General features: G+C 44.7%; 1 protein-coding gene across 4 annotated transcripts in view; it reads left to right on the top strand.

Moving 5' to 3' along the window:
* Nucleotides 1-23,934, top strand: part of CCNY (cyclin Y) — a 122,857-nt gene that overhangs the window by 16,247 nt on the left and 82,676 nt on the right. The window contains exon 1 of one of the 4 annotated variants that reach the window (XM_055543659.1): nucleotides 13,262-13,451. The exons of the other annotated variants lie outside the window; for them this stretch is intronic. The gene's annotated coding sequence lies outside the window, so the exon portion shown is untranslated. Of the gene's footprint in view, nucleotides 1-13,261; nucleotides 13,452-23,934 lie in introns of those variants that run through there. 4 annotated transcript variants of the gene reach the window in all.

Below are 23,934 nucleotides of genomic sequence, written 5' to 3'. Positions count from 1 at the left end.
CCACGGATTCTTTTCACAGTTGATGTGGTTGAACTAATTTGAAAAAAATTTCTTGTGTGAATGAATTGGCACAACTCTGTCATAATTCATTCTTGTCACTTTTAGAATGGCGCATTCCATCTAGTATGCAAAGCCAAATTTAAACTCGGCCACGGGGAAGAATTTTTTCATTGTTTGGCATCATTTAATTTCTTGTAAATAGTAAATTCATCTCTTTAGAACAACTTTAGTAAATGGGTACCCTATGTAAAGAGAGACTAATATCTGGTTTATAGTAGACAGTAAGTTAGGGTTCAGTATGACATTTCTAATGGTGTTATTTTAACTTCCATTATGTTAACCTGGGCTTCACTGGTGGTCTGGGTGCATGGGTGCTAAGTCGCTTCAGTCCTGGCTGACTCTTTTTGACCCCATGGAGTGTAGCCAGCCAGGCTCCTCTGTCCATGGGATTGTCCAGGCAAGAATACTGGAGTGGGTTACCATTTCCTTCTCCCGGGGATTTTCCTGACCCAGGGTGCAAGCCTGCATTTCTTGAGTCTCCTGCATTGGCAGTTGGGTTCTTTACCTGCCGTCTATGGGGCGGCACAGAGTTGGACACGACTGAAGTGACTTAGCAGCAGCAGTGCCACCTGGGAAGCCTTCCCTGGTAGCTAGGTGGTAAAGAATCCCTGGGTTGGGAAGATCCCCTGGAGAAGGAAATGACAACTGACTCCAGTATTCTTGCCTGGGAAATCCCATGGACAGAGGAACATAGTGGGCTGTAGTCCATGGGATCAAAAAGAGTGGGACATGAATGACACGACTTAGCACACATGCACAGCAGAAAGATATAAGTCCCACTTGTCCTGATCACTTCTGTGGTCCCAAGCACCTGAAAGAAGTGTCCAGCATGTAATAAAGACTGAATAACTGTTGTATTATAAAGGAATGAATGACTTTGTTGTAGAATATCGTTACTCATATATATTGTTGTAACATTGGAAATAACTTCTCCCTTGTGTTGTGCCCTAATATTGGGTACAGACATTGTTTTAAATAATGGATTAAAGTAATACAAAGAAAAGGAAGACTCGCGTTTCTTAGACCCATGCTGTATGCTGTTATGACTATAATAAGGAAAGGGGAAAATAAAAGTAACTGTAATCAGCTATTTGGCAATAAGGTGTAGAAGGGTTTTGCCAGAAAAATGTAGAATGATGTTGTGTGTTCTTTCATTTGGAAGAAGTCTTAAGTTTTGGTCATCATTTGTTTTTGAGGAAACATTTGGAAGATCATTAGTTCTTGTTTTGGAGCTTTGGGATGGTTTGAGAGACTAGCAGAGCAGGTTAAGAGGATTTCTCATCTGGGCTGTAGTGTCTTCTCACCCCAGAACCCACTGGTTATGATGCTAATTTAAACCTAGACGTCCTCGTTCACTATTTAACTAGTGTTCTCTCTGTCTACCACATTCAGTCAATAATACTTGTAGTATTTACCTATTTAGCTGTTCTCAATGATTTCAGTTAGACCAGAAATCTAGGACTGGGCTTTGTCATGAGTATGCGTAAAGCTCTCCAGGTGATTCTGAGATGCTGCTGGTTTGAAAATCACTGGCTGGGATGAGTCTTGGAATTGTCATTGTTGTTCAGACGCATTTTCCATGGGAACTCATTGTGTCAGAAGCTGGCAGAAGAGAATAGATTTAAGTTGTAGTGTATAGGTATGCATATATATTTGTATTTTAACTTCTGATTGTTAGACGATTAAACTTTTAAAAACTGTGTCTCAAGAGTTCTTAATTTTAGTACATAACAAAAGCTGAAGTGCCTAAGTACCATATTTCTTCTGTCCTGAAAGACCTTCTAGATAGCTAGACTTGGAAGAGTCAGAGAAATTCATAGAGCTTGGTTAGGTTAGTTTCTTTAGATGCACCAAGGATACTAGGTTCATATTTTCCACACCCAAATACAGCAGGTAATGTTTGTCCGTAGAATTGCAGTGATTGTATTAGGCTTCCATGATGCCCAAGGGGAACTTGCCTCCTTTTGTATTTAGTGTACGCTATCCCCTGGCGGAGGGAATGGCTACCCACTCCAGTATTCTTGCCTGGAGAATCCCGTGGACAGAGGAGCCTAGAGGACAGTCCATGGGGTTGCAAAGAGTCGAACATGATTGAGCAGTTGACACCCAATGTTAGGTTATTCCTGTCTTAGAAATTTATGTTAGACTCATTAGGTAAGAGAATGAGTTACTAAACGAAATAAATGTTACTAAGTAAATGTTTGAGAGTCCATTGGACTGCAAGGAGATCAAACAGTCCACTCTAAAGTAGATCACTCCTGAGTGTTCTTTAGAAGGACTGATGCTAAAGTTGAAACTCCAATACTTTGGCCACCTCATGCGAAGAGTTGACTCATTGGAAAAGACTCTGATGCTGGGAGGGTTTGGGGGCAGGAGGAGAAGGGGACGACAGAGGATGAGATGGCTGGATGGCATCACCGACTCGATGGACATGAGTTTGGATGAACTCCAGGAGTTAGTGACAGACAGGGAGGCCTGGTGTGCTGCAGTTCATGGGGTGGCAAAGAGTCAGCAGGACTGAGGGACTGAACTGAAATAAATGTTACTTTTTATAAAGTTATTTGAGATCAAGAAGTAACAAAAACACTTAGCAACAATGATGATAACAAAGTACAGCACTTACATGTTGCTTGACATCAGCTCATTCATTTAGTAACATTTAGTCACATTTAGTGACAGTAACATTTATTTCATTCAGTAATTTATTCATTTAGTAACATTTAGTCACAGTAACCCTGGGGACAATATCATCCTTACTTTACGACCAGATACAAGGCAGAGAGGAGAAATGACTTGCCCAAAGCCATGGAGCCATTAAATTACAAGTGGAAACTTTCCAGTATTGCTTGACTAGCCATCAGATAATAACTAGGCTGGGGTTGCCGCCTTGGGTAGGCTGTGGGTCACTGGGTCATGTCTGTGGTTTCTCTTCTTCCATCTGTAACAACTGGTCTTAACTGATTGGATCATTTTTTATGGAAGAAGAAGAGGAGGAACGGACTAAAGAGAATTTAAAATTCAGTGAGGCCAAATAAATCAGGATAATTATAATACCTGCACCTGGCGTGTCAGTTTGGGTTGACAAACTGAAATCTTAAAATGATTGAGAGCCACTTCATCCAGGGACTAGCTGTCATCCTGGACCACCCTATCACTTCCTCATCTCCTGTTCAATCTGCTAGGAAGGCATGACTCTGCCTTCAAAGCACATCCAGAGGGATTCCCCTAGTGGTCCAGTGGCTAAGACTCCCAGTGCAAGGGATCAGGTTTGATCAGTCGTCAGGGAACCAGATCCCACATACAGCAATGAAGATCAAAGGTTCCACGTGCCACAACCAAGACCTGGTGCAGAATCTGACCACTTTAAAACCTCTCCTGCTGTTGCCATGTAATGAGCCCGACTGGTCTCCCTGCCTCTCTCCAGGCTTACCCACCGCGGTCTGTTCTCTACACTGCTGCTGCACTGAGATCCTTCTGAGAACTTGAACACATCACTCCTCTGCTCAGAAAACTGCTGCGACTCCTTCTGTCACATAGAATAAAAGCCTTACAGTGAATTTGACAACGCAGGCCTTCCAGGGGACCCCAGGGTCCTTTGCAGTCTTCCTGCCTGCCTCAATCACTTGCTCTTTGCAGCCACACTGGCCCCTTGAGTGCTGTTTCTTGAACACATCAGACATGCAGTTGCCCCAGGACCTTTGCTCTGTCACTCTGCCTGGAGTTCTCTTCTCCATGTGTGCTCTTGGCTAGCTTCCTCACCACGTTCAGTCTCAATTCAGGCCTCACTTTTCAGTGAATCCTTCCCAGACACCCCACTAAACACCCCTCTTGTCATCCCATCAGCAATCCTAATATGCCTTTTGTGCACCACCATTTTTCTTTGTTGCATGTCAGCTATAGTGCATTGTATATATACTTTTATCACTGCACCGCTTGCGAAGCCTCTTTTTGTACATATATACAACTGTAACCATAATTATTTCTACTTACTTTAGCATGTAAGTTCTAGAACTCTTTAGTCATTGATGTAACCCACATGCTTACAATACTGGGTTGTCTGATACCTTGCAGACATGCTATAACTATTTGTTGAATGAACGAGTGACGCTACCTGCTGAAGGACATCAGTCAGAGCATCAGTGTGTGTGTTTATTGAGAGGAAGTAGAGAATGTGTAAGACTTGCAGTAATGAAAGCAGATTGGGATAGTAAACTTTTTGGTTGGTGTGCGTTTCTACCTGAGAAGTAAGCAGATAGGGTCATGTCCTGAAAATGAAACTTAAGAAAGATTTCAAAGCATATAGCGAAAGAAAAAACACCCAAACGAAACTGAAAGGAAACCGTGGCTAGTGGCAATCTTTTTAACAACACGATACTGTTCAGTCTTCTTTCCTTGTCTCTTTAGATGAATGACTTTAGCTGTCTCACGTCTTTGAGGATCAAAAAGAGTCTCAAATGCTTAACACACCAAAAGGTACTAGATAAACATTTTTGATTAGGGACATAGCCACTCACAGTGATTTTCATGTGTTTAATGTGAAGTGTGTTCTGGGCTGTACAGCACTGATATCTGAACGGCTCCTCTCGGGCACGGGAGGTGCACAGCAAAGTCCAGTGTTTAAACTCCAGGGACCGCAGTGCCTGTTGGGGCGATTAGCTTGGACTCCTGCAGTCCGTTTCCACGCTGTCTGCAGCCTATGGAAATTCATCTCTTACGCATTCTTTTTCTCAGGCTTTAACCCACTTTAACCTTTCCAGCTTGGTGGGCAAAACCATGCCTGTAGACTTTGCTTACAAACTAAAATTTATTAGCAGTGCTGCCTGCGAGGTTGTGAAGATGCTCTGACCAAGTGTGGGCTGACGGCATATGGGTGGCTCCCTGACCACCACCCGGCTCACTTAATTTTCCTCTCTGATTTAGAGCAGGGGGTCGTTTGCTCCCATCCCCTCATGCTATGCATGAGGAAACTGAATCTTGGAGAGGTGCAGTCTCTTGCCCTGGTCTTGCAGATCCTGGACAAGGGCATGTCTTCATGTCTTTGTCCTCATTTTCCAGGAGAGGTAATCGAGTCTTAAAGGTTAAGATATTTGCTCACGTTTCCGCAGCTGGTTAGTGGCAGTGTTGGAGTCCAGCCTGTCCTCACTTGGTAGAGGATCCCACCTCAGCTGCGCTGTGACTGCTAGTTTGAGGTGGGGGGTGGTCTGTGCCTGGCCCACACTTGCCTTGTTTTCAGAGATTCAGTTGTTGCCTGTGCACTTTTGACTAGCAGTATTTGTGATGAGGAGTTTTACTTTTCTGCTCCTTTTTGAGAGGAGTGCATATTAAATAATTTTGTGAAATAGTATTGAATAGATTTTCTCACCCTTTTCTACAAAGCTGATTGTCTCTATCATCTTTAGATGAATTGCTTTCACATTTCTGGCTAGATGAAACTTAACAACACAAAGATGAAATCCATTCCTACCCAGCAAAGGGCAGAACCAAAAGGAAAAATATGGGAGACAAGCCACATGAGCAGTTTTGAAATCCTGTTTTAATCATGCAGGGTCAGAGATGTAGCTCCAAGTGTATAGTGTTGGACTTGTCTGTAAGGAAGCAGTGTTTGGTATTTTTCAAAAGAGAGCTATTGACAGTGTTACACTTGTCATACTTCAGAGTACACATCCCTTAATGATTCAACATCTGGGCGCCCAGGGTAAGTGCATGGCACCAGCAGTTGATGTCAGGGCCTCTCATGCTTTCAGCACATTCTCAGCAGAGAGCTAGAAGGAAAGAGAGAGCTCACTCTCTGCAGCCTTTGCATCATCGTGAAATGTTGAGTTTGTGGCTGCAAGTCTTGGGTAGGAGATCGTTTCCTCTGTGTGCTCTGAGACTCACTGTTAGCCTGTCCTACCTTTCCTGAAGAAGAGGGAGGGCTCTTCCCTGAATGTTTTTCAAAATATGCCTCTGGCTATGTGAAGTGGGTGGAGGGTGAAGAGCCCAGAAGTCGGGAGTCTGCAGTCTGGCCATGACCCTGCCTTGGCTATGGATCATCTGTCCTCCTGAGCCTCACTGGATCTCTGCTTAAACATACTGCCTTGACGTGTGACCCAAGGAACCTGAAATTAGACTAAGATGGTTAATAAACCAGAGGTGCTAGATGGATATATGTCATTATGAACATAGCATTCAGGTTAATTTTCTTGAATTAAATATGCAGTGGGTGGAACGAGCTACAGGAGCCTGTGTGAACTTGCTGTAGCCAGAGAAGCCAGAAGCCAGAGGGCTTGTCTTGCAGACACATCGAGGGTTCAAGGCAGTCCTGGAAGGATAAGTGGAATTTGAGAGCTGGGTGGGATGAGGTTAAATAGAGCTCTGTGACTTGAGTGGATACTTGCTGGCAGTAGAATTTGGACTGCAAATCCTCCTCTTCTTGGCATTTATTGCCCTTCTAGGTTGCATCTCTGTACAGTCACACCATAATGCCGCGCAGAGAGGGTGGGATGAGTGTTTGAGGCAATTCTCCCGTGGGTGCCGGGCCCACCCAGCTGGCATCCACTCTCATCCTTGGAACATCAGCTTGTGCCCTGACAGAGAGGGTGAGGCCAGGGATTTAAAAAAAAAAAAAAAAAAAATCTTCAAAGAATAAGGTTTTAGAGGCCTGCATACAGATGTTTTATTTTATTAAAATACTGCTCTAACTAAATAGGAGTTGATGGGCTGAAAAATAAACACAGGCAGCCCTGAGTAAATTTGGGGGATGGTTTGTGCCCATTTCTTTCACGGAAAAGTCTGACCGGCTGGCTCTACAGCTGCGAGGTCAGAGGAGACCTGTGGTCCCTTCCTTTGCTTCTTTTTGAGGCTTCTATTGCCCTCTGCCAGCTTGGAGAGAGGGATGTGCTGAAGTTAAAATTGAGTGGTCGGCCCAACAGCAGACAACTTGGCAGGCTCCTCAGTTGGCAAGATTCTGCCTAGAAAGTCAGTTGGTGGCTCTTAGAAGAGAGGTCATCTCAGGGACGGTTGGTCCCAAGCAGCAGCATGCTGGGTTCTCTGCTGCTTTGCTGGGAGGTTACTTAACATGTAAATACTGGAGTGGAAAGCCTTGAAATCCTTTATTCTTCACCTTTGTCAGAATACTAACATTTTATACATTAGTTTTGACTTTGTAAAGAGATTTTTGTTTTCATTATTTGTTTTTTCATATGGATCAAAAGTTGGACTGAAAAGAGTCCAAAAAGGGAGTTCTCAAATGTTCCAGCAATGGTGACAGCTCTGGGCTAAGTGTCTAGTCTCCCTTGGTTATACTACTTTGATTAAAAAAAAAAAATTCAACCTGGTTTCATTATTCTATAGATACATCACCTGGCACGTGTGATTTTAATTTCTGGGTCATTTTCTGCGGTCTTTGTCCCCTACTTGGGCTGTATAGTGGGGGTTCATGGGGTGTGACAGATGAGTGCCGTGCCCAGCAGAGATGTACCAGCCTCCGCAGACATGCCAGCTGGCTCCTGGTGCCGAGAGGAATACAGCTGGAGTGCACTAAAGATAATTGTTCGCCACTGCAGTCACATCGTTGCCAGTGTGCTCCGTGAGCTTTGCAGAAATCTTCGTTGGATGGTGAAATGCAAGTCACTTCTATTTTGGATGCCTCTGATTATAGACCTTGTGACTCTGAGGAGGGTGAATAGGAAACACTGTGCATGGGAGTTGGTTGATATGTAGTATAGCCATGAGTGTAGCGCTTGAAACATTCTGTAAGCAAGTTCTTTCTCGTGGCTGGGTGATTCTGGTCCTTGGTGGGGAAAGAAAAGCTATGAAAAATATTCTGATTATATTTGGGGAATCTTGTCTCACTCTGCAAATTGACCAATAACCTAGGGGATTGGCGCATGGATTGATAGGTTGAGAGGCCTGTACTTCAAGAGAAGACTTTGCTCCACACTTAGAATTTTGTCCATTAATGAACCTCTGACTCAGGATACCAGTTGGTGACAGCTGTTCTGTAAAGTGTAATCGTCATCGTCTTTTAAACACGCTCTTGTTTCTAGATGTGGATCTAGATTTTGTACAGTTGCTTGTCAGTCCAGGTTTTAGGGCTCCCCATGCGTTCTGCCAAAATCTAGGACGAGAGTCGAAGTCATGATGCTGTGTTTGAATTCAGCTTTGAAAATTTTGAACTCCCAAAACAATCAAGCCGTACCTTCATTTATAGTGAACATTGCTTTTGCCAGTTTTATGCGGACAATCTTTTTTCCCCTCAAGCTGTCAGTGATGGGTGGTTATTTTAATGTATAGTCCTTGTTACTCCTTTGCTTGAAAGGCATTAGTAAGCAGAGTTTCTGCAGCATTGGAGAATGCCCTCTGTCTTCTGCAAGCTGCAATGGGGACTCGTTCATTCACTGTAATGTTAGCATACATTTGACCCTTAAGATAAATGTCTAATCTAATGTCTAATTTTCTGTTTCTTGCATTTAGTCAGACATCTGGAGGAAGCATAGCAGAGCTGGCCTTCAGAAGTGTGACTTTTGGTTTTAACCACACAGCCCGGAACTGGAGGAGGAGAGCACAGGTCCTTGCTTTGCACGCCGCTCTCTTTCCAGAGGCTGGTTGTTCGGAGCCCTGGCCCGGCTGCAGGGCCTGCTCCTTTGCAGCGACGGTGGTGCGGCTTTGTTGCAGGCTTTGCAGCTGTCACTGGCCCCTGGGTGATGGGAGTGCAGGATGTGAGCAGAGTGTGTGTGAAGGAGCTGCAGTGGCCTCGAGAAGGGGGGAGGAGACCTAGCACAAGACCCCCAGACAAGCACAGCCCCCACGGTGGCCCAGGAGCGGTCAGTGGCTCTGCTCCTGGGCCACGTTGGGTGTCTCTGAGCCTTTGAGCATGGCTGGGGCTGGATGGCGAGTGTGGCCATGGTTTTCAGTTGGTGGGGATGGTCTACTGGGGCCCTGTGGGCTTCTGGCGTGGAACCAGGAGACTGGATGGCTGGACCACATTGTCTTCTCTCATTTAACCAAGAATGTTCTGGGAGGAGCCCTTGTGGAATCTAGAGTCGGGTTTTTTGAAAACAAAAGTTATTCCTGTGTCTGGGATAAAATGGTGCTGTGATGGCTCAGAGGTAAGGACAGAAGGAGCTGTGGACAGAGTGTGAGGACAAGAGAGGGCGGAACGAGTAAGCGTGGGCCCCAGCCACTGAGGCCAGGCTGAGTCACCCTCGTCCTGGCCACCCAGCCCCCAGGGGCCTCAGGCTTGATCTGTGTCTTCACATTGGATGCAGAAGGGTGGCAGCCGGGGCACTGGGTGAGTGCTGTCCCCCGCCTTCTGGGTCCGGAACGTAGTGCTGAGATCCAGCCAAGAAGGACCTCAAGCTGATTTTCATAAATGGGTTTCAGTCTTGATGAGCTGTATTCACATGTGAGGGGATATTTATGGAGCCTGGCCTCTTGGGGTGAAAATCAGGGTCACGTTCAGTAAAGCAGGCGTCCTCAGTGAAGGTCCACTGGGTCTCTCAGCCTTGGCGTCATTGACGCTTTGGGCAGGATCCTTCCTTGGTGGTTGTGGTGGGGCTGCCTGTCCATGGTAGCATGCTTAGCAGCGCCCCTTCCTCTACCCACTGCTCAGGACAGTCAGACATGTCTCCAGACTTTGCTAAATCTCATTTCCCCAGAGGGCAGCTCCCCTCTGCCCCTTTTGAGAACCACTGAGCTGCCAGGTTCCGAGAGTCAAAGTGACAGAGAAACTGACATGGTGGCGGTTCTGTGCACACCAGAGGCTGCAGTGCGGGCCTCCTGGGGCACCGTGTGGACCATGCCACTGTTCCCCCACAGGACTGCTTTCTGCACTCATGTGGACTCCGTGGAACTGGCCCAGGCTCTGAGCTGGGGCTCCTTGTGGTGCTATGGACAGAAATCTGTGCCTTTGACTCTGATGGTGCCGTGGCGTTCTGGGTGCACTGAATGGTGTGTGATTCCTTTACTCAGATTAAAGGTCATGTGTTTTTCTTCTCTGTGCCTTTTCCTTTTTTACTTCTTTTTTCCCTTTTTAATGCAATATACTGAGAGGCGTGGTACATTTTTCTTCTTTTAGCCAGCAGTTTTATTTTTTACTTCAACTTCAAAATCAGCTAGTTTTTTTGTGTGGGTTTTTCATATTTTATCAATACTTACAGTGGACTCTACTCTGAGACTCTGTTTTGAGGAGAAATGTAAAGATTGTTCAAGTTGGTAAAGCTCTGATCTGTGTTTTCTGCATCATTCTGGCTTGGTTTGAGTGCTCAGTGCAATTTTGTATTTTTGTGGGCCTTATCAAATCTCCTCTCTGCAGCTGGACAATCTGGGTGAACTGGGTGGGTGTTTGATTCAGGGTCTGGTGTTCAGGTCACGCTCAGTAGAAAACTTGAGGGGGAACCCTCAAGGCGTGGATCTCTGTTGCACTGTTACACTCTGAAGGAAAAAAGTTGAGAGATGAACCCACTTAAGTCATTTGATTTCAAGAAGTTTCTGTACCCAAGCACACCACTGCTGGAATGAGGAAGTGGAGTTTGGGTTTCTTGAGGTGGAAGTTTAGAAATTGAGGTCTTGATTTGTAGCTTGCCTAGGTGAAGAAAGCCCCCTAAAATATGGTGATGCTGTATTCCTGACAATTAAACCTTGCTTCTATGAATATTTGAACCCAAACTGTCAGTCCCTCCATTGTAAAAGTCCTTATAAAGATACAAACGAAGTATGTGTCTGTATGTATGTATTGGTTCCTGACGTTAGAGGTGTCCTCCCAGAGCCTGGGGGCTGAAGGTGTATGGTCAGTGCCCACATAGCACAGATCACTGGTTAGGAAGCATCCTTGTGGTCAAAGTGCAGCTGCTGGTTAGAGGGATGGTGGTCAGCACCCTTGTTACAGAGCTAGGAGGGAAGCCGGCTGCCTGGACCTTGATTGCAGGATTGAAAAGGATCCCAGCAGAAAGATGGGAAGACCGAGGCCTTGAGGCTGGGACTGCGTCTGGGGCTGCCTGTCTGCGCACACGCAGTGTGCCATTTAGCAGCACTGTTTGGAGAACACATCTGGATGTGATCCAGAGATGAGCCTCGGAAGCAGCCAGAGCTTGGTCATTTTCTCTCAGTTCTTTCTGTATTCTAAAGTCCCCCAAAGTGACCTTCAGTATTGTTTTCAGAGTGACTCCTAAGTTTAACTAAGCCCAGCACATGCCTGTGTGCATGAAGTAAGAGATCTCTCAGGAAGGGAAGGTCTAGCCTTTCCCAGGCGAAGTGTGTCATAGTTCTTGAAGCTCCTTTCACGAGCAGGCCGGTAGCGAGTCTCTTTGCGTAAGAAGAAACAGCAAAACGCATTCTGCACCACTTACAGAGTGGTGCTTGGCAATGTGTGGGAACTCTGAGACAGAAGATTGTGGTTATAGAGGATTTTAAGTATTTTTATTTTCGGCATATAAACAAAACCGTGGGGCAGTATGACCAGAAGAGCTTCTTATTAGGTGCCCTCACAAGACTCTTTCAGTGAGCAGGTGACCAGGATATAAAGGGGTGTCCAGTATGAACTTGCATCCTGTTCCCTCGGTAAAGAGCAGTGTGCCTCGCAAGTGTCTACAGCCCAACAGTTCGTGGGACTATTTTTCCTTTTACCTGTTGGTGGTTTAACATAGCGGCCAGCTGGGCACCGTCACTGAGATCTGTGTTGGCCATGTTGTTTGGTTTGCTCCCTGGGATGCAGGTAATTTACCTAATTTTCAGGTATTATTAGAAGACACTTGGTGTGTGGAACTTTAGCCTTCATTTCTCTAAAGTCTACTGAGAATACACAACTTTTGGTACCATTTTTATTTGAAATGATTGTTACTGTTGATGATGGGATCAGCGATCTCATCACAAAGCTGATCACAAATCTTTTTTTTTTTTTCCCCCAGAGTTCAGAACCGTGGTGACAGTTTGGAATTCTCTCTATAGACAAAGCAGGCCATGTGAGCAAAATGCTAATGTTGAGAAGTCAGGGAGCTTCTTTCTGTCTTAAACTAATATGTCTAGCAACTGGTAAATTCCTCATGAGAAAGTATTTCTAGAATGTGTTCTCTTCAGCCACAGAATTGGAGAGAATGTGAAATTCAGTAGCACGTGTTGGCTGAGAGATGTCTGGTCCACTTACAGGGGAATTCGTGGTGCCAGCTCAGAGCCCTGGCTACTGGCTACATTGTAGCCCTGGCTACAAAGAACAGTGTAGCTCAGACTTTGCCCTTAAGGACCTGATGATCCTTTAAGGGAGACAGATATGCAGATAAATGATTGCAGTACCTTATGCTGAGGTAGAAGGGAGGCTAGTGGTGACCTCTGACCTAGGTGGTGAGGGGATGTGGTCAGGGGATGCTTTGGCAAGGCATCCTGGGTGGCGAGGGAAGAGGAGTGGGAGTGGGGAAGAGGCAGGAAGTGGGCAGGGCAGTCTTCAGAAAGATCTCACACGAATTGGTCACAGGATGGTGTGAAGTCAGTAGATGATGTTGGACTTGGTGGCTTAGTCCCCAGACATCTCATTTAATGGATTATGCTTGTTAGGGGGATGTTTGTTCTAAAAGATTTCCTAATGGATGGATATTCATTGGGGAGCAGTGTCTTGTGTATTTTGCACATAACTCTGGATTCTGGAAAATGATGACTCCAAGTTGTAATGTGGAAGACAGAATAACGTCTTGAGAACTATTTTTGTTGAGCTTGTGAAGTTAACCTTCATAGAATCACAGAATGTTTATACCATCAGGGACCACCGAGATCCTTGAGCTCTAGGCCAGGCGGCCTGCTGGGAGGGCTGCTCCTCCCCAGCGCCCCACGATTCCTGCTGGGTGGTGTGCAGGCGGGAGCTGTCTCTTGACGGGGTCAGAGCCTTTCACCCTGGTTCTCGCCACCAGGTTAAAGATTTCCCCGGAGGAGATGAATCTTGACCCATCTTAATATTCCTTCTTTACATGATGTTAGTCTGATTGAGAGTTGTGTCTTAGAGAATTGTGTTGGTCATCAGGCTGTGTAACAAACCACCCCCAAGTTTAGTAACAACAGCATTCATTATCCTCAGTGTCTGTGGGTCGGGACTCAGACCTAGCTTAGCCCGGGGCCTCTGGTGGCATTGCAGTCCAGCTGTCAGCTGGGGCCTCCATTCTCTTAGGGCTCAACCAGGGGAATCGAATCTCTTCCCAAGGCCTCAGGTGCTGGCTGTAGATATCATTTCCTTGCCTTGCGGGCCTCTCCAGGGCAGCTCATACTGGCAGCTGCCTTCCCTGGAACCAGTGGTCTGGGAGGACAAGAGAGACCCCTAGGGTAAAAGCCACAGCCTTTCTGTACCTAAGTTAAAAATGGCATTTCATCATTGCTCAAGGCTGGCCCACACCCAAGGAGCCTGTGATCCACAGGAGTGCGAATACCTGGAGGTATTTGGGGGGCTGTATTGGAGGCGGCTTACCATGAACGTTAGACCAGATTCTCTTGCTTGTATGTAACAGAAGTCCACTGAGACCACTAGAGCAAGGTGGGTGGGGAGTGCGAGAGGGAAGAGCTGTTGCAAGTATGGCAGGATATTTCATGGAAAGCAAGGCCAGGAGCACCCTGAGTCTCACAGGGAACTGGAGTTGGGAGTTGGACTCCCTGTTGGGACAGGTGTGCCTTTCTCTTCAGTATTTTACTATCAAATTTTCTTGTCAAGCTTAGTTGGTCTTATCCTTCTCCATGTCTCAGATTTACTTTTGTGTCAATTTTTATTCTTTATAAAATTTCTTCTTTCCTTCCTTCCTCCTTCCCTCCCTCAGTTCTAAGACCCCCACCGACTGACTAGGATCTCAGTGTTCCGGCTTCCCAGGAGAAAGGACTGCATTCACTCAGCCCAATTAATGGGGTGGCTCCCCTGTGCAAGGCGTGCAGTCAGCTATGGTGTGTGAAGGTCGAGATGGGGATCTGGACATGACTATAGAAGCATTATCTCTGTTGTTGTGGAAACAGATAAAAGGATGAGGATGCAGGGGCTGGTGAATGGTTGGGGGAAGCACATTTCAGAGAAGGGCATTTGGAAATAATTTTTTCAGATAGGTATATTTTTTAAATCCATATTTCAGTGTTTCTTAGTAGGAAAAGAAATTCCCTAGTAGACCTAAAATAAATTGATTTGGGTAAAACTCAAGCTAAGGATAAGTTTGCAAATAGTTTTGAAAAGAGGGACCTTAGCAGAAAAGCATGGTTATCTCTATTAAGAAACAAATTAAAAAATTTCTTTGAGGCTTTTGTTAATTTGAAAGCTGGAAAATCTATTGGTTACTAAAATTACTGTTTCTCTTTCTCACTCTTTCTGAGCTTGCCCCTTATAAATTCCAGGTTTATCCACTTAAAAAAAATGTTCTTAGACTGTGAACATCTGTCAGCTTTCCTATCTTAGATTTTTTTTTTTAGGAGTTTATGTAACTTGAATTGAAATAAGCATTTTTGTTCTCTTCTAAAACTGCCCACTTAAGTGTCTTCATAACACTATGTTTTGGGCTTTAATTGATTTCAGTAAATTATAAAAATGCACAGAAGGTTCTTATCCACATTTTTGCATGCTTGTTTACGTACTTTCACAACATTTTAAAATGATGTACACTTTGACTTAGCTGTAAAAAATTTTTATTGTAAAGATGGGAACTGAAAGCCTCTCCCAGAGGTTTTATGATTGTTTTTTTTTTTTTTTTGGCTTTGTAGACAAGTTGGTTGGTGGGTTTCGAGTTTTCTCAGAGTTTGATTTGAATGGCCCCAGTAGTAGCAGCAGGGCTTTTTCTAGATTCTAACAGGAAATAGCAGCATTATTACCAAATCTATATCTGCAATAGGGGTTCCCCAGTGGCTCAGTGGTAAAGAATCTGCCTTCAATGCAAGAGAGCCAGGTTCAATCCCTGGGTTGGAAAGATCCCCTGGAGGAGGGGATGGCAACCCACTCTAGTATTCTTGCTAAGAAAATCCCATGGACAGAGGAACCTGGAGAGTTACAGTTCATGGGGTCGCCAGGAGTCGGACATGACTGAGTGACCAAACACACACACACACCAACTGCAGTAATGGAGTATTGTGTGAGGAATATATTAGAGTAAATAGAGCGAGTGGACTTTTCCAAAGGAGCACCAGCCAGCAAACCTTGCAGAAATCAGTGGACCCTGAAACACTCAAAATACCCTCTGGGTACCCACCGGTGCCAGCTCCCCCACCCAGGGACCCGTGAGGGCTTAGCATTCCCAGGAATCATTCTGCCAGTTTCAATTTTTAACCAACAGAGCAGCATCCTAAGATGTACAGGCTTAAGTATTCACTATGTATTAGCCTGCTTTGACTGGCACATCACACCCAGGGGCACGTGTGTCCTGTTCATCCCAGTGCTGCTGATGTTGACTTCACCCTTGGTTAAGGGACAATGTCATCCAGGTTTATTCAGCACTCTAGCTTTAGTTAATAGTAATAAGTGATTTGTGGGGAGATTGAGACTGTGTTGACACCCTGTTTCTGATGAGTTTTTTTCTGCGAGCTGCAGTGTCCATTGGTGACTTAGCCCCTTCCGTGTTTGGGGTAGGCATCTATTGTGGGGGTGAGCTCTTCCTTCTCACTTACATATTTGCCAGTATGGAGTCATGGATTCTTTTTTTATTCAGTGAGTTGCAATACCCTTGTCTTCTTTTTTCGTTGTTGTTGTTGCTCAAGTTGTCCCAGATTTGGTTGGTGGAAGCCTCTTCAAACTGCAGACTGTTTCTTTACAAGCTGTGTCATTTTGCTATGTCTTCCTCATTCCTTGAACACTTCCTTAATTTCCAGCAGGTTATTTGCCTTTTAGAAGTAATTTTTCTCTTAGTTTGGAAAAACCTTTCCCTCTTAAGAAATACGGATGCAATATTTTCCTTTCCAGAACATCACAGTAACATCAGTAGCCAATCATTCTGCCTGAGAATGTGACTAGAAGCCAGTCTCTTGTAAACTCACACAATTTTGCTTGCTGGGCCTGAGAAATCAAAGAGAGGCAGCTTATCTGCTGGTAGCTCACAGAATAGAGAGTTCAGTGAGATGTTGACAGTGTTTATTGAGTACTGCCAGTGGCTCAGTGGTAAAGAATCTGCCTGCCAGTGCAGGAGACACAGGAGATGTGGGTTCGATCCCTGGGTTGGAAGGATCCCCTGGAGGAAGAAATGGCAACCTACTCCAGTATCCTTGCCTGGAAAAATCCCATGGACTGAGGAGCCTGGCGGACTACAGTCCATGAGGTCTCAGAGTCAGACACAGTTGAGCGCGCACACAAGCCAGTGTGTGAAGCCTTCTGTCTGGAGCTGAAAAAATTGAAGACAGTTGCCGGCTCTGCTCCCTGGGATGGACGGTTTAGTGGAGGAAGATGAGACTGCGCTGAAGAATGAGTGAGATCAGAAAGTTGGACTTTGGTAATGAACAGTCCTCTTTACCTGCTCACACACACAGGACAAGGCAAGGCCAGGGCCTGACCTTTGACTATAAATATATGGCCACCTTCAGATTTAGATGGTTGATTACCTATATAGACAAAGGAGCCGGTGTCGCATAATCCTTGTCCCGCACACCAGCAGGGGTGCACTGAAATAAAAGGGACCCATGATTGTGTGACTCGCAGAACCCTGCTGCCATGAAGCCACACGTCAGTGGGTTTATGTTCTGGACATCTGCTCGGGGCAGAGTGAGGTGTACAGAAGGCCCCCACTTCACCAGAACCCCGGGGACAGAGAGAACTGTCTCATGGCAGCTGCCAGAGAGCAGGGGTGGCCGGCGGGAAGTGGCCTCTGCTGTGTCTGAGAGTGTATGTTCCCCAGAATTCATATGTTGGAATCCTCACTCCCATTGTGTTTGTGTTCAACTGGGGCCTTTGGGAGTGCTTAAGTTGTGAGGGTGGAGCCCTCATGAGTTGGACTAGTACCTCATGAAAGAGATTTCAGCGCGCTCCCTCGCCCCTTCTACTAGGAGAGCGTACAGTCAGAAGTCTGCACCCCGGAAGAGGGCCCTCACCCCACCATGCTGGCACCCCATCCTTGGACTTCCAAACACCAGAACTGTGAGAAATCAGTTTCTGGTGTTTACAAGCCATCCAGGCTGTTTGTATCTGCAACCAGAGCAGACTAAGGCAGGCTCCAGGCACTCCTTAGGCCCCCTCCTCTCATGTCCTGGGAGGGGCACAAGGTGTTCCTCCAGGACAGGTCAGCTGCGGTTCTGCCTCCCGGACTGTGTAGATGAGTGCAGGGTCGCTGGGGCATCGCGGCGGAGCCATCCTTCTGCACTTTTTCACTTTGTAATACGGTTGATACTGCCACGTGGAGATAGTCATGGGACCTCTGATTATCGCTTACCTGGTTGTTCCACTTCCCCCAGTCCTGATCCACCTGGCTACACATCTGTTCTGTGATTGGCTCTCATATATATCAGGCTGTTCTTGGGACTTTTTTTTTCCTGTCTACTCTACTCTTTAGATCCAGTCTAAACTCATGAATGGCATTTGTTTGAGAACGCCAGGTCAGGCTGTCCTGAATGCCATTGTTCAGGAGCATCTGGTTTTGGGCAGCAGGCTCAGCTGGTCAGAGTTGTTCAGGAAGATGAGTATGTTGGAGCTGTGGAGCCAGAGAAGTTGCTAATAGGAAATGACTGGAGCCCATGGGTTCACATGGAAAGTCTGAGGTGGGATAGTGGTCTTGAAAGTTGTGGAAGTGCCCTCCTGCCACAACCCCCAGCTCCATGCGGACTGAGTCCATTAGAACACCTGCATCGCTCACTCGACCAGCTTTGTTGAGAATGAATGGAGCAGTCTTGGAGTTTAGTGCCTGAGTGACGATTCAGAGCTGCCCCTGGGTCCTTGGAGATGGGAGGATGCTGCGGTAGTGAGTGGAAACTGCAGGAGAGGAGGAGGAGTTGGCTTTGAGGAAGGAGGGGGCAAGCTTTGGGGCAGAGACAGGTTTCATACAGTCTCTCTCAGTGTTCAGTGATAATCAGTTTTCACAGTTCATTTTCATATATTCCTGTTAAGAATGTAATTTTGTAAGATCTGAATGTTCTCATCCTCAGACTGGTGTCAAAGGGATGATGAACGGATCAAGATTTATAGTCATTTCACTTGATGAAGGTGTGTGTTTATAGCAGCTCTTGGTGGTTTCGGATCCTTTGATCTCATTTCTCATGGGACTTCGGGTCCTGTAGCCCTTTGCCCATAATTCAAAACAAGAGAAGAGGCAAGTAGGGGTGAAATTCAAGTATTCAGATTTAACTAAAGGTTCTTTTAATTATTCCTTTAAGTTATTCAAGCTAGCATGATAGAAAGTTGACTTTTATGTCCTGTTTGTCTCACTTGTAATTAAATATACCAAAAGATTGCTTTCTGACCCCCAGACATAGTTTTTAAGTTGATTCAATATAATGTTATGTGTTTAACTAATTTAAAAATACGATGTGGTGGAATGGTCAGAAGTACCATTAGGATGATTTTTTAATTTTATTTAAAAAAATTTTATCGGGGTATAATTGATTGACAGTATTGTATTAGTTTGAGGTGTACAGCAAAATGAGTCTGTTAAATACTTTAAATCCACTCTTCTTTTAGATTCTTTTTCCATATAGACCATTGTAGAATATTGAGTATTGAAATATAATTGATTTACAATATTATATTACTTTCAGGTGTGCAACATAATGATTCAGTATTTCTATACATTACAAAACAATCACTGCAATAAGTTTAGTTACCATCTGTTAGCATTCAAAGTTATTAAAATAATATTGAGTATATTCTCTTTGCTGTACATTACATCCTTACGACTTATAACTGAAAGTTTGTATTTCTTAAGCTCTCTCACCTATTTCACTCATCACCCCACTCCCCTCTCTTCTGGCAATCACTTGTTTTTCTCTTTATGAGTCTGTTTCTGTTTTGTTGTTTGTGTTCGTTGTTTTTGGGTTTTTTTTTTGCTTTATGCGTCCGCCTCCCCAGGTGGCGCAGTTGACAAAGAATCCGCCTGCCATTGCTGGAGTTACAAGAGATGTGGGTTCAATCCCTGGGTAGGGAAGATCCCCTGGAGTGGGAAATGGCAACCCACTCCAGTATTCTTGCCTGGAAAATTCTATGGTCAGAGTTGTCTGGAGGGCTACAGTCCATGGAGTCACAAAGAGTCAGACATGACTGAGCACACACGCATAAGTGAAATCCTATGGTATTTGCCTTTCTCTGACTCATTTCACTTAGCATAATCCCCTCAGGTCCATCCATGTTGTCACAAATGGCAAGAGTTCATTCTTTATGGCTAATACTCTTATTTTATTAGTATCCCACATCTTTATCCACTCGTCTGTTGATGGACACACAGATTGTTTCCTTGTCTTAGCTATTGTAAATAATACTGCTGTGAATATGGAGGTGCAGATAGACATAGTGTTTTTGTTTTCTCTGGATATGTACCTAGAAGTAGAATTGCTGGATCATGTGGTAGTTCTATTTTTAATTTTTCGAGGAACCTCCATACTGTTTTTCATAGTGGCTGCACCAGTTTACATTCCCATCAACAGTGTCCAAGGGTTTCCTTTCTTCCACACATTAGGATGATCTTTGAATTTGTGTTCATAGTGGTATAAAATATCAAGAGACAGCATACTTCTGAAGAGTTCTGAATTCTTATGTGAAAGTCAGCTTTAAAAGGAACATTACCTACATTGATGTGCTTATTAGACATTTCACCTCTGTGAATTGTATGTTTTTATACTTCATTTTTTCCAGCTGATTGTGTTTTTTCCAAACTTTGGTTTCTTTAGATTTGCCTGTTAACTGTTACAACTTTTGAACTTCTAAAAGCCACCTTCTTTTACAGATTGAGGTCTTTGCCAAAGCAAAGGCTGTATAAATCTGATTTGGGGAATGGTCCCTAGTTAGTATTGGGCACTAGCTGTCAAAATGTGGATGTTTTGAGTTCTTCTAGTGCTCATTTAAGTTCAAGACTACCTTGTTTGTGCTTTTTAAGCTAGCCAATTAGCATATGTTTAACAATCAGTTTAAACAAATGTGTTTTGTAACATGTTGAACTTTGAACATTAGTGCTTTGGAAGGTGGAAAATTCCAAGTGCATGTGAAAGATTTTTATAATTGAATTTCATATCTTAAAGTCAGTTCTATCTCACACTTACTGAGTAATGTTTGTTGAGCTGTTGAGGTTTCTGGAGTATAAATAAGATAGGTTATCTTCTTCCCTGTAGGACATTTGAAAGCAAGAGTAACATAAATTTGATACCCAGCTAGAAAAGAAAAGAAATGTAGCTAGTGGCTGCAAGTGCTCGTTCATTAAGCGGTCCACTTTGAATGCCAATTTAAGTATAAAAGAAAAGACACAGATATTCAGTTCTCCATTTTCGATATAAAATCTCCATTAAAGCACATAGCAATGATGTGCTTACCATGTTGACTCTCTTCTGTTGCTTTAGGGGTACCTTAGTGAGAGTCACCTTTTGGGTACCTCCTTTTTTTGGGAGGGGATGACATGCCACATGTCTTGTGGGATCTTAGTTTCCTGACCAAGGATTGAACCTGGGCCTAGCAGTGAAAGTGTGGAGTCCTAACCACTGGACCTCCAGGGAATTCCCCTTGGGTACCATTTTAAAATATAATTATTTTTTCACATAAACTTTTTTCCCAGGTCAGTAAACATAATTTATCTCATTGTTGTTACTCACTGTTGTAGTGTTCTATTTTATGGCTCTGTCATCATTTACTTATCGCCTATTTATTCTTTTAAAATATTACATACATTTTTATGTTACATGCAATTCTTAGGAGATTAATTATGTACATTCACTTTGGAAGGGATACATCTTTACTTTGTTCCTCAGGAAATCCCTAGGATTACAGTTTCATAGGCAAAGCTCGGGTGTATTAGGTTGGTTTGGTATTTACTGCCGAAGTGCCCCTGCTGTCAGCCCGCCCCTCAAGGCTGGGCCAGCTTACTCTCTAAACTGGCATTTGTGGAAGGTTCATCAGAGTGAGACACATTTTAGGTGTCATGTGTTGAAATAAAGGCGGCTTTGAGGTGACATCTGCACTTGCCTGAATCTTCGTCTCTTCTTTCTACCGTGTTCAGGGCAGAGATGCCATGACCCTGAACATGGTGTCGTGTTAGATACTTGGCTTTCTGGTTGACCTCAGGGTGGTGGCTCAGTGGCACCTCCTGGGGAGCGGGGTTGGGGCTCGTCTGGTGGGTCTATGGGGAGCTCTCGCCATGGCTCTCGCTGCCTGTCGGGTGTCCCCGTAGAGAAGCCGTTTCCTGGACAGCGGTGGGCCTGGAGCCTTCAGCTCTCTCTCCCCGGCGCTGCTGCCCCGGGACGGAGGCCCCGGCTGAGCGGTGATGCCGTGTTCATGGCTGGCGCGTCTCTCGCCGGACCAAGTTAGCTGTGACAGGTCAGGTCAGTGCTGCCAGTCCAGTGATGAAAACAGGTGTTATTTGACATATGGGACAAAAGGGGACCGTTTTCTTTCACGATTCTGTCTTATCTTCCTTTTGAAAAAGGCCTCAAGTTCAGAGACTTGTTGAAAGGAAGTAGCCTGGCTCATTCTTATTTTTAAAGACAACTTTTAAAAGAGCAGTTAAGGTTCACCGCAAAATTGAGAGGAAAGCAGAGCAGTTTCTCATACGTGTCCTTTCCCCACAGCTGCAGAGTCTGCCCCACTGCCAACGTCCCCTCCCAGAATGGGGCTTGTTATAGTTGCTGGACCTACACTCGTTATCACCCACCATTCATGTTTACGTTAAGGTTCACTCTTGGTGCTGTACATTCTTTGGGTTTGGACAAATATATAATGACACGTATCCATCATTATGGTATCATACAAGGTATCCTCACTGCCCTGAAAATCCTCTGTGCTCCACCTGTTCATCCCTCCCTCCTCCCAACTCCTGGCAACCACTGATCTTTTTTACTGTTGCCATAGTTCCTCCTCCAGAATGTCATGTAGTTGTACCTTTAGTTTTGTAGGAAATTGCCAAGCCCTCTTCTGCAGTAGTTGTTCCATTTTGCATCCCCACCAGTAATGAATGAGAGTCCTTGATGCTCCACGTCTCACCAGCATTTGGTATGTTGGTGTTCAGATTTGGGCCATTCATATAGGCCTGTGGTGGTATCTCATTTTAATTTACATTTCCCTGATGACATGTGCTTATTTGCCTGCATTTTAGAAAAAGTGATAATTTAAAAATTGTGGTAAGAACTGACCTCTGCTAGAATAAAACCTGGGGAAGTGCAGGACCACTAGCACAGAGATGAAATCTCTGAACTTTAGAATGGATGGTGGAAAGCTTTTTCTTTAACGGACTGTATGTGGGTGGGAATAACAGCCCTTGCTTATCGGAGAGCAGAGTGATGTGGGAGATAAGATATACAAGGAAAAGTCACAAAACAAGAAGGCTTTATTAGATCGTAAGAAAGTGAAAGAGGCAAGTGGGTTAACATTCATGGAGCACCTGCTGTGATTACCTGGGCCTGTTACTTCATGTCCCTCAGCCTCATTTTCCTCTTCTGCTAAATGGGATAATAAAAATACCTACCTCAGAAAGTGTTTGGGGCTCGCACGGGAAACAAAAGAATCAAGATCACTTGCTTTGTTTGGTACAAAGTAAGGAGTCAACAAATACTAATTGTTATTAATTATATTACTAGGTAAAGGTTGTTTCTTGTGAAATGACATGGGCTCAGATGTCATGGATCATAATAGAATAAGACAAACACCAGAAAACTTGGGACAGGTTAGGCATCTCTGGAGTCCGAGTCCCAAGTGCTGACCATTATACCTTGGAACCAGCTAGTCCGGCATCCCTGGAATGCTGCTCTCCAAGAGGCTGGCTTCCCGGGTAGGTGGGCAGCCTCTTCTGGGGGAGTCATGTGGTTTGTGAGAGGGCACCTTCCCCTCAGAGCCAAGTGGTGGAGGTGGGCAGGGTCATCAGGGCACCTCTGGGCCTATATTTTTTCACAAGTCTGTGGTTTGAAACTGATTTTCCTAGAACAACTAGGAACAAGGAACAAACTAGAACAAGGAGTGTCTGAATGACCAGAAGTTGAAGATAAAACCTACTCTTGGAGACTTCTCATTCTGCCTAGTCTCCTGAGTAATGGGGTACAGAGAATAGTTACACAAGTTCCGCCTTCCCACTCCTCTGTAAAGCTTCAGAGTGTAGGTGCTGGTTTAAAGAGTTTGGTTACTACCTAGATGGAAGGCCACTAGCTTTTTTTTTTCTTTTATAATCAGCACAGGGAAATGGGTAAAATTATCAGAAGAGAGATTTAGGTGCATGTGCTAAGGAAACTCTTAAAAATAAGAAAGGTTAGAGCTGTAACTGGTCACAGGTGAGGCTGCACAGTCTTGCCTGGGGGGGCCTTATAACCAAGGTGAGAGCTGCTCCATTGGGAAGCAGCTCTGCAGCCAGAAATCAGGAGACCTGCCCTAATGTTCACCCAGCCGCTCTTAGCTGCATGGCCTTGGGTGAGTCCTGTGAGTTTTCTGGGCTTCAGGCGCTTAACGTTCATCTTTAGGATCCATCTGTAGGCCATGTCCTAGTGTCTTTGATTTGCAGAAACTGCGCTGCCACAAAAAATGGAAAAACCATAGTCTTTTCCTAATTTGCAAAAAGGAAAAAAAGAAAGCTTTTAAAATTGCATTGATAAGCTTTTCTTTGTTCTGAGCTTTCTTATATAAAATTGTCTTATACTTTTTTTTTTTTTTTTTTTTTGGTTGAGGCCCAGGGATCGAACCTGAGCCCTCTGCAATAGGAACACAGAGTCTATCCACTGGACCACCAGGAAGCCCCCATCTTACACTCTTTTGCTTCTTTTCACCTGTATCGAGCATTCATAGATAATATATGTGCTTGT

This window comes from Bubalus kerabau, chromosome 13 (assembly GCF_029407905.1).
Source record: "Bubalus kerabau isolate K-KA32 ecotype Philippines breed swamp buffalo chromosome 13, PCC_UOA_SB_1v2, whole genome shotgun sequence".
In the NCBI taxonomy this organism is placed as follows: domain Eukaryota; kingdom Metazoa; phylum Chordata; class Mammalia; order Artiodactyla; family Bovidae; genus Bubalus; species Bubalus kerabau.
The sequence above is the reverse complement of the archived record's forward strand: the minus strand, read 5'-3'. Positions and strand labels throughout refer to the sequence as shown.